This window comes from Agelaius tricolor, unplaced genomic scaffold (assembly GCF_023055355.1).
Source record: "Agelaius tricolor isolate 1412-34295 unplaced genomic scaffold, bAgeTri1.0.p SCAF_1, whole genome shotgun sequence".
NCBI classification, from domain to species: Eukaryota; Metazoa; Chordata; class Aves; order Passeriformes; family Icteridae; genus Agelaius; species Agelaius tricolor.
In genome coordinates, this window is record NW_027269261.1 from 10,629,077 (window position 1) to 10,637,816 (window position 8,740).

Genomic DNA, 8,740 nt, shown 5'->3' on the forward strand with positions numbered 1-8,740 from the left:
TGAGTTGTGAGGTTGATGCCTTTGCTTTCTAAATACCTGATGGAGCTTAACAGCTAGGTCCAGTCTTGGTCTCAGATTTGGACAACAGTTTATGTCTGGAGGAAGTAATTATAGGGATTTATTTAATGTTAATTTAGCATACAACTAATCAGCAACTTAGGGAGGATCTGTTGGGAATGGAGGATTTCTCTGCCTTGGGTAAAGAAGGATCTCAGTTTCAGGTGAGGAGTCTCAAACCCCAAGAGGTGCTCCAGCTCAGGGGGGTGTGCATTCAAGTTGAAATTTAGAGAGAACTCAATTTGGACCCGTCCATGTCATTCCCAGAGAGGTCTCTGTGCCTGGGGGAGCACCTTGAGAGATGTCCCAGCCCCAGGGGATGCACTCCCCTGCAGCCAGGGGATGTGGGCAGGGACAGCTCAGAGGACACTCACTCAGCCTGTTGTAGCTGCAGTGGAGTGGTTGGCTCGTGGCCAGGCTTCATCCAGTGGGACAGGCTGCATGAGACTCCTTGTACACACAACTTCCTTTGTTCCTTGGCCAGTGAGACTTGGAAAAGCCACCGTGTGCCAATTGCGCGGTCAATGTTCCACCAATATAGAATCATAGAATGGTTTGGGTTGGAAGATCTCAAAGATCATCTCATTCTAACCATGGGAATCTCATTCCTGCCATGGGCAGGGATACCTTCCACTAGACCAGGCTGCTCAAAACCCCATCCAAACTGGTGTTACACACTCCCAGGGATGGGGCATCCACAACTCTGGAACACCTTTTTCAGTGCCTCACTACTCTCACATTAAAGACTTTATTCCTAATATCCAATCTAAACCTACCCTCTTTCAGTTTAAAGTAATTTCCCCTTGTCCTATCACTATATGCTCTTGTAAAAAGCCCCTCTACCCCCAAAAAGCAAGCAGGTCACAGTCCTGAGGCAAAGAACTTCCCTTTCTTCTGTGTTTACAATTTTACATTATTTTTACGAGTGTGACCATTACAGAATGCAAAATACAGATGTGATTTCTAAAAGGTGATTCTAAAAAGGGCAATTAATAGTCTTAAACAATTTTTTTGTAATTTTAAGGTATGTACTTACTTTGTCAGTCTCAGGTATTGAACAGCAAAAATGGAATGAAATATAATAGAAATAGGAATAAACAGGAATAAAAATAATATAAATACTCTTGATTGAGGTGGTTAAGACGTGCTCTAGTGCATTCTTGGATTAAAAAACATGTTGAGGGTCACCTAAAGTTGTAGTAAAAGCATAAATTAAATTTCATATGTGTATATACATGTTCTTTCATTAATTTAAATATGTAGTGGATTTACAAAACAAGGATTGGACTCCCAGTATTGTTTAAGGAAGGCATCCAGTGTAACACTGAAAGTTCTGACCTTTAAATGTGAACAAAATGTGATCTCAATGAAAGACCTTTTGAAAGTCAAGAGTAAAATCCTTATCCCACTAAAATGCAGTATTTTCATCTGGAATGCATGAAATGAGCTGATTTTTTTTGCTCTTTGTAGGCTGACAGGAAGCCCTCACTGAACTGTGTAAATAAGATAACCTAAGGTATCACATACTCTGGAAAGTCACAAGGTAATACATATTTTCAGAGTTTGATATTTTGTGGTTTTTATGTGTGCATTAAATTTACCACCTTTATAGAATTATTTTTCCCCCTCCAGTAAGGGAGCAGTGAATCATATAATTGATCTTGATTTTTCCTGGACTGTTGTACAGCAATAGAATTTTCTTGTTAAAACATCTTTGATCATCAAGTGATAGTGATACAGGAGCCAAGTGGAAATATACCTTAGACTACTGAGTTGATGTTTACATGTCCAAGTTCACAGAAAATTGCATGATTTAGGAGGTATTTCATGATCCTTTACATCTCTCATAGAAAAAAATAGGCTGAGCCTGTTGTATATTATGAAGCAATGACCTTGTATGGAGCTTTGAGTATGCATTTAACAGGGTTTCTTTTCACAGCTTTTCACCAATTATTAACAGAAATAATTTAATTGAGTTCTAGAGGAGATTTTTTCCATTAACTTGTCATTATGGAATTATAATGGATACTTTAATTAGGCAGTGTTTTGAATGGGAATATTTAACTAAATGAAAATTGGGACAAATACATTCACCATGCTCAGTGGCACTTACTAGAGGTTTATTGTGCATAAGCTGCTCAGGAACAAAAGTAAGTGAGGAAATTTGGCTGAAAAATTTGGTATGGCTTTCCTAAGTTTCTCCTGAGATAAAACTTTGAGATAATATGCTGGCTTTTGAATTATGAAACCCCTCTGGTCTGCTTAAACACATCCCCTCTCCCTGCCCAGAGCTGGAAGAAAATGTTTCACTGCTTTCCAGTTGAAATTCCCAGATGCATTTTTGGCTCTCTGGCTGATGTTTACTTCCAATCTGCAAAGAAAATATGTGAGTACTGAAATTCCAATGAAATAAAAACTTTGAGTTTGGGTTAGGGGTCTTTTCAATTGATATTGCAGCTTTCCAATAAAGCAGGTGAAAAAGCTTATTGCTGTTTTAATTTTTTCATTTTATCTGTGCCAGGAATAATTTTGAAGTATCTCTTAAAATTCCTAATGGCTTCATCTTTTTTACTTAATGTACTTTGGAACCTTTAACAGTAAATTTATAGCTGGACTAAAATCCATTTCTCTCAAAAGTTTTTTTATTTGTCAATATCTTGTAATATTCTTTGTGTCCCATGCCCCTCTGTGAGGCTGTGAATGATAAAAAGCTTTCTTCAAGAGGGTTCTGCCTCTGGGTACCTTTTACCTTTTCCATTTCTTCTGTCATCCACTACAACAAACCAGGATAGGACCCATATGGGCAAGGGCTTAATATACCTGCAGGAGGCCAAAATAAACAAGAAGGTGATATCAGATTGCAGAGGGATCCAACTGTGGGACAGAGGTGACCTCTGGGATAAATCTGCTGGTCTATACAGTAGCTTTGCTCCTCCAGTGGCTCTTCAGCTGGTGGTAGAGAGTGGGTTTTGGAAGTAGGAAGGTTTTTCTGGACTCAGACTTTTCTCCCTGCTACTTTCATTCCTCTAGGCGCTGTATGTGTTCTCCTGCCTTGGTGGAGAGATCATTTATTACCCATAAGCAGATGCATAAGGATGGCAAATTGAAATCACATAGGTAATCCTAATTCTGGAATTGCATATTAGAGCCCAAATGTGCCAAGGTAGTATTTTGCTGAAGTAACATTTTGGTGTTTCATATAATACATTTATTTAACATTTTATTTTTACATAATGCATTTATTTAATACAAACCAATACATTTACTTTTATAAGTATTTGTATTTGATGCAAGATTTAAGGTGCTGTCACTGCACTGATGATTTATTTTCTTCAAATGGTGATTCCCAGAGGGCCACTTGCCATGCAATAAGGGGAGAAAGGGCAGGCAGCAGAAGTGGGACAGACCAAACCTCCCAGGGTGTTACAATAGCCCCATTTGCTTAGCAGTTATGTGTCCAGTCATGGTTCATTAATTCTGATGGTACCTGCTTCTTCCTCCTGTCAGCTTCCCAAGAAAAGAGATTGATTCATCCAGAGTATTGGACGATGAGTTGTGTATTGAAAGTTTATTGCAACAATTCTGTGTCACCTCCCCCTTCCCCCTTGAACATCCTTATTTTTAGGGTTTCTGTAAAGTATAAATTTCCCATCATAATTTTGTTTGTCTAAAATAATTTTGTGGTAACAGGTTATAGAAGTGTTTTGTGTTTGATTGGTTTTTTTTCCTGCTGGCATATTTGGTCAGAAAAAAAGATGAAGTTTGCATGCTGTTGTCAGTAGGATTCTTGAACAGGAATCATTAAAAAAGCTCTAAACTAGTGTTCAATTTCAGTTTAATTACCAGCCATAGGCTTTAGACAGGAAAAAGGACTGTTCAAGTCCTCTTTCCTTCTGGCAATGGCAGCATTTCTGCTTATTGTATGTTTTCAATGGCTTTGTCCAGTTTAATTGTAAACCTCTTATTAGCAGTACAAGGGAAGCAGATTTTCCCAACAGTATATGTTTTCCAGTGGGATCTTAGAGACATTTAGGAAAGTCAATCTGCATAGAAAAAAAATCTCTCTTTGGTAGTTATGCTTTTCAATTAATCATAAATAACAGCCATATAGAGACCCGGACTCAGGGGAGGAATATTTATGTTCTAGGCTTGAAACAGAACCTGTGAGATAAAATGCCTGGATTCTGATTGCCAAGAATTGCATTTGAAGGGGGTAGTTTCTGTCTCACTCCCAGGCTGTTCCCAGAGAGTTTCTGGTGTGAGCCTCAATTCCTGCACTCTGGTTTGGGCTGTGGCAGCACAGCCAGGGTGACTCACTGGGGTAGTTCATTTCTGAAGTCTCTCTGACACCAGAAATGGCACAACTGGGGAATAAAGAAAGGTCAATGGCCAAACTGTGGTATCAGGATGCATGAAAACAGGATCTTTTTTCTCTCTTTCAAATGTAAAATACACATGAAATGAAGTCTTGGGCTCTTTCGGGGAATGACTGTTTGATTTCATTCAGCTGGGACTCATCTGTCATAAACCATGAAAATACATTATCCATGCTTCTATTTTAAGTATGTCACAGTTCAGTGCTGCTAAAAAACCAGGGGTTTTATTTTGGTTTCTTTTTTCCCAGTTGTTTTACTGACATTTTTTCTTCCTTCCTCTCTTCCTTCGTCTGCTGTGTGTTCTGTCATCATATTCCCCTTTCCCCCTCCCATTACCTATCTTAAGTTTCCCAAACTGGGTGATGAAGGTGGGTTGAGGATTTTTCCAGTTACAGATTCTAATAAAAATCAAGGTGGTGCTGACCATGACCCAGGGACTGTGTTACCATCAGCTAAGGGGAAAAAAAGATGCTTAAGTTAAGTATGAGCTTAATGTTGGTAACTAATTATGCAGCCTTATAATATGTGCATCAGTTTGACATATGAGTTGCTTGAACATAAAAGGATTGGGGGAAAGCTTCAGCATCCGTTTCATTTTTTTTCTTTCAATGCCATCATAATTGGTGTAAATACAAGGGGAGAATCTCCTACCTGGAGAGGTTCTATGTTTTGCAGTTGTAAAGGAATAAACATCCCAGGACATCAGTTCTTTCCTGAATAAACCTATATATTTGCTTGTGAGGATAATTTTAGTGATTAAAATGTAATTAGTAACCAAATAGGTAAGAGCAAAACAGAAATCTCCATAGCATGAGAGGTTTCTGACTCCTGGAAGGGTGTTAATCCCATTGGGGAGTTTGGGGGAATAAAAACCCAGCAATAGTAATTATCTAATTAATAGGCATCAGGGTCTGCTTTCTGTAACTGCTTTTCAACAGATATGTTGCAGTTATTGGAGGCAGAAACATATAAGGGTGAACTTGCAAGTAGAGCAAGGCACAATTAAAACTGAAAATTGAGACTTGCAACATTAATTAGAAGATCATTAACTAGCACTCTCGATAATGTGCCTTCGTGTCTTTCCTTCCTCCTGTTCTTCCCCCTCTTGAAAAAAGTATGAATTCCAATTTATCATCACTTCATGAAGGAAAGTGCAATTATGTTTTGCTTCCATATGATCTCATAATGATCTGGGGATTGAAAACCCTGTTTCATTTCACTCTTAAGAAGTCCAGTGTGTCCTTGTGGCTAAACGGGGATGAGAAATCAAAAAAATGGGGACTGCTTAAAAGGAAATGTTTGAGGAGGGGTTTGGGATAAGGAAGAAAATACTGAGTCTGTGTCAATATAAAGATTAGACTGGGGCTGTTTTCTCAGTAAGCATGATTTAAACATGGCTAATTTAATTTGAAAAAGGCTGAAAGAGACGGGTGAGTATGGCCTCAGAATATATAACCAGCTGTCTTGAATTCAGTGAAAATGCATTGTACAAGAAGGGATGTGAAAATCGAGGCATTTGCAGGACTTGGGAAATATAAGAGGGGAGATTTATTACCAGGAACTATGAATCAAAGTAATTTCTGATTCATCCACAGCTGGCAAGCATAGCACCTATTATTTCTGATAATACACACTTTCATTTCATGGACAATGTGAGTATTTAGCTTTCAGGTTTTCAAGACACTTCATTAACAGCAATGAAGGTAAAATTGAGTAAAAAAAAAAAATCACCTAATTTGTTGTTTTTCATTTGGTTGGCAAAAAGGCAAACAAAGAACTACTGCTTAGAATGAAAACGAGCCTTCTTTCTCTGAATTGTTGATAATTAAGGGAATGAATGTTCTGAGGGTGATTGTGATTCTGTGTATGTTACTGTGATTGGGGTTTGAAAATATTTTGTCTTCTAAAGAAGTTTTCAAGTAAAGGTGTTTCTTGGTTTTGTGTGTTTGGTTCTTTCCTTAAGATGGGAAGAAGTTGCGCATCTTATTTTGTGTTGGAGCTACTGGGGCTTTTTGTATCTTTTGGGTTTTTCATTTGTTTGTTTGCTTGGATTTTTTTAATGTTAGAAGCCTGGAGAAATTGAAAACATTCCCCGTCTATTGGTGATTCATTATCAGATACAGAATATTCTGCCTCTGACGTGACCAGCTGCCACCACCAAAAATAGATTTAGGGGCTACATAGCTTCCAGTTGGATGGCACTTTGTCACTCCAAAAAGGGTTTTGATCCCCTTCATGAGAGGATCTTCCTTTAGGGTACTTCTAAGTTGTTGCTTAGATGGCAAAATGTTTTGCTGTGTGGTGAGACCTTGGTTGCTGCTGAGAGTCCAAGTGATTTCTGTGTTTCAGAAGGATTTGGCAGTGCCTGTTCACATCTTTGAGGACTGGGGACACCAGATGCGTAAGTGGATGAGGATATTCCACCTTTGACACAGAGGAATCTCATTGCTGGACCTTGTAACTGTTGTCTTTGCCATCTACATGAAATACTACAAGCTGCCAGCTACCAAAAGATGGCCATCAATTGTCATTTCTATTAATATGTGATTGGTGCAGACAGAAGTCATTATAATGATTCAAAGCTCTAATCAGCATGATAATGGATCCTAATTGCTAGGCTCCTTAAAAACTTTAAGACAAAAAGTCTATGCTAATACCATCTGAAAGCTAGTAGCAATTTATTATTTCTCTTTTGATCAAACTTGTTTTTTGCAAGGGGTTAAAAAAAGTGTTTTAATTATGTACTTGAAAAATAGTCTTGGTATTAGAGATTCAGGTAGACAATAGGGACAGTAACTTTATTACTTTTACCCTTTAGTAAATATAGACCACAGACAATCTAATAGGTGAACGTGCTTTTATTAAAAATAGGTAATCAAGCTCTTGGAAGAATTTAATTAAATTGTCTTTTTTTTTTCCTTAAGGCTACTAAAATATAAAGTGGAAAACATCTGCAAATATTCTAAATTTCAGTGACCTGCTTTCAGTGCCGATCTCAGTTCTTGAAATGCTCTGAAGGTGAGTCTCCTGCACATCTGTTTCTGCACAAGAAATGTGCCTCATGGAGAGGTAGTCAACTATTGTATTTGTGGGGTGCCCAGATGAAGGAGGGAATGATGAATCTGACTCCATGTTCTCAGAAGGCTAATTTATTATTTTATGATACTATATTATATTAAAGAATACTACACTAAACTATACTAAAGAATACAGAAAGGATACTTACAGAAGGCTAAAAAGAGAATAATGAAAACTTGTGACTCTTTCCAGAGCCTCGACACAGCCTGACCATGATTGGCCAATGAGTGAAAACAATTCACAGAAACCCAATGAAACAACCACCTGTTGGTAAACAATCTCCAAACACATTCCAAAGCAGCAAAACACAGGAGAAGCAAATCAGATAATTATTGTTTTCCTTTTTCTATGAGGCTTCTCAGAATCCCAGGAGCAAAATCCTGGGTGAAGGGATTTTTCCAGAAAATATGACTGTGACAGTCAACAGTTACATTTCCTGGCAGGTCAAAAGCTCCAACATAAGGGTGACATTTCACATTAGCCCATCACTGGCCCTACAAGTATTCATCTGGATAATGGAACACTCTCCCACATCAAGACCCTTTTTTAGCACACTTTCATTTTTATCGTTTGCTTTCTATGCATGCATTAGAACAGAAAAACTCCCCAGCAATGCCTTGTCCAGAACACAAGGCAGTCTTTTTCATGATGGGACAGAAAGTCTGTTTGAGCTGGAGAACCAGTGCTTTTAGCACCTCCTTTGTGTTAGCTAGACAGCACTCTGAAATTGCTTCTGCTTTCCTTGCAAATATCACTTAACACTTTTGCTGAATAGCATCGGGATCTTGGCTCTGCTTGCTCTGTACCATGCCTTGAGCTGCTGGCTGTCATTCAGTAAAGCACTTATGCCTTGAATAGCACATGAATTTCTAGGTAACTCACACCCCATGACAATTTCTTTTTTTCTCTCCCTCCCCTGCTTTTTTTTTTTTTTCTTTTTCCTCTTTTTTTTTTTTTTTTTAATTGGAATTGCTACCACTGGCCTTCTCTGAGGGCATGTGCAACCTTTGGAAAAAGAGGTCCTTCTCCACGTTTGTCAGCCATGCTTTAGGCTTTGATCTGCACCATTTGTTCTCTTTCATGCAGCTTTTCCGAGTGTATGTTCAGATCTTTTTTATTTTTATCTCCCTGTTTGCTGCAGCCCAAAGAGTGTAAACAAGTAAATACTTCCCTACCTCATAAAAAGGGTCTCTTGATCAGTATTTGCATTTCTAGCAAGCAGCTGACTT

The 8,740-nt window shown here is 38.3% G+C and overlaps 1 long non-coding RNA gene across 1 annotated transcript; it reads left to right on the forward strand.

Annotated features, from left to right (window-relative positions):
• Nucleotides 1–1,545: 1,545 nt before the first annotated feature.
• On the forward strand, nt 1,546–7,834 carry LOC139588299 (uncharacterized). The gene is made up of 4 exons (XR_011678618.1): nt 1,546–1,600; nt 2,349–2,443; nt 7,358–7,451; nt 7,704–7,834. It is a non-coding gene; the product is annotated as an uncharacterized lncRNA (long non-coding RNA).
• The last annotated feature ends 906 nt before the right edge of the window (nt 7,835–8,740 follow it).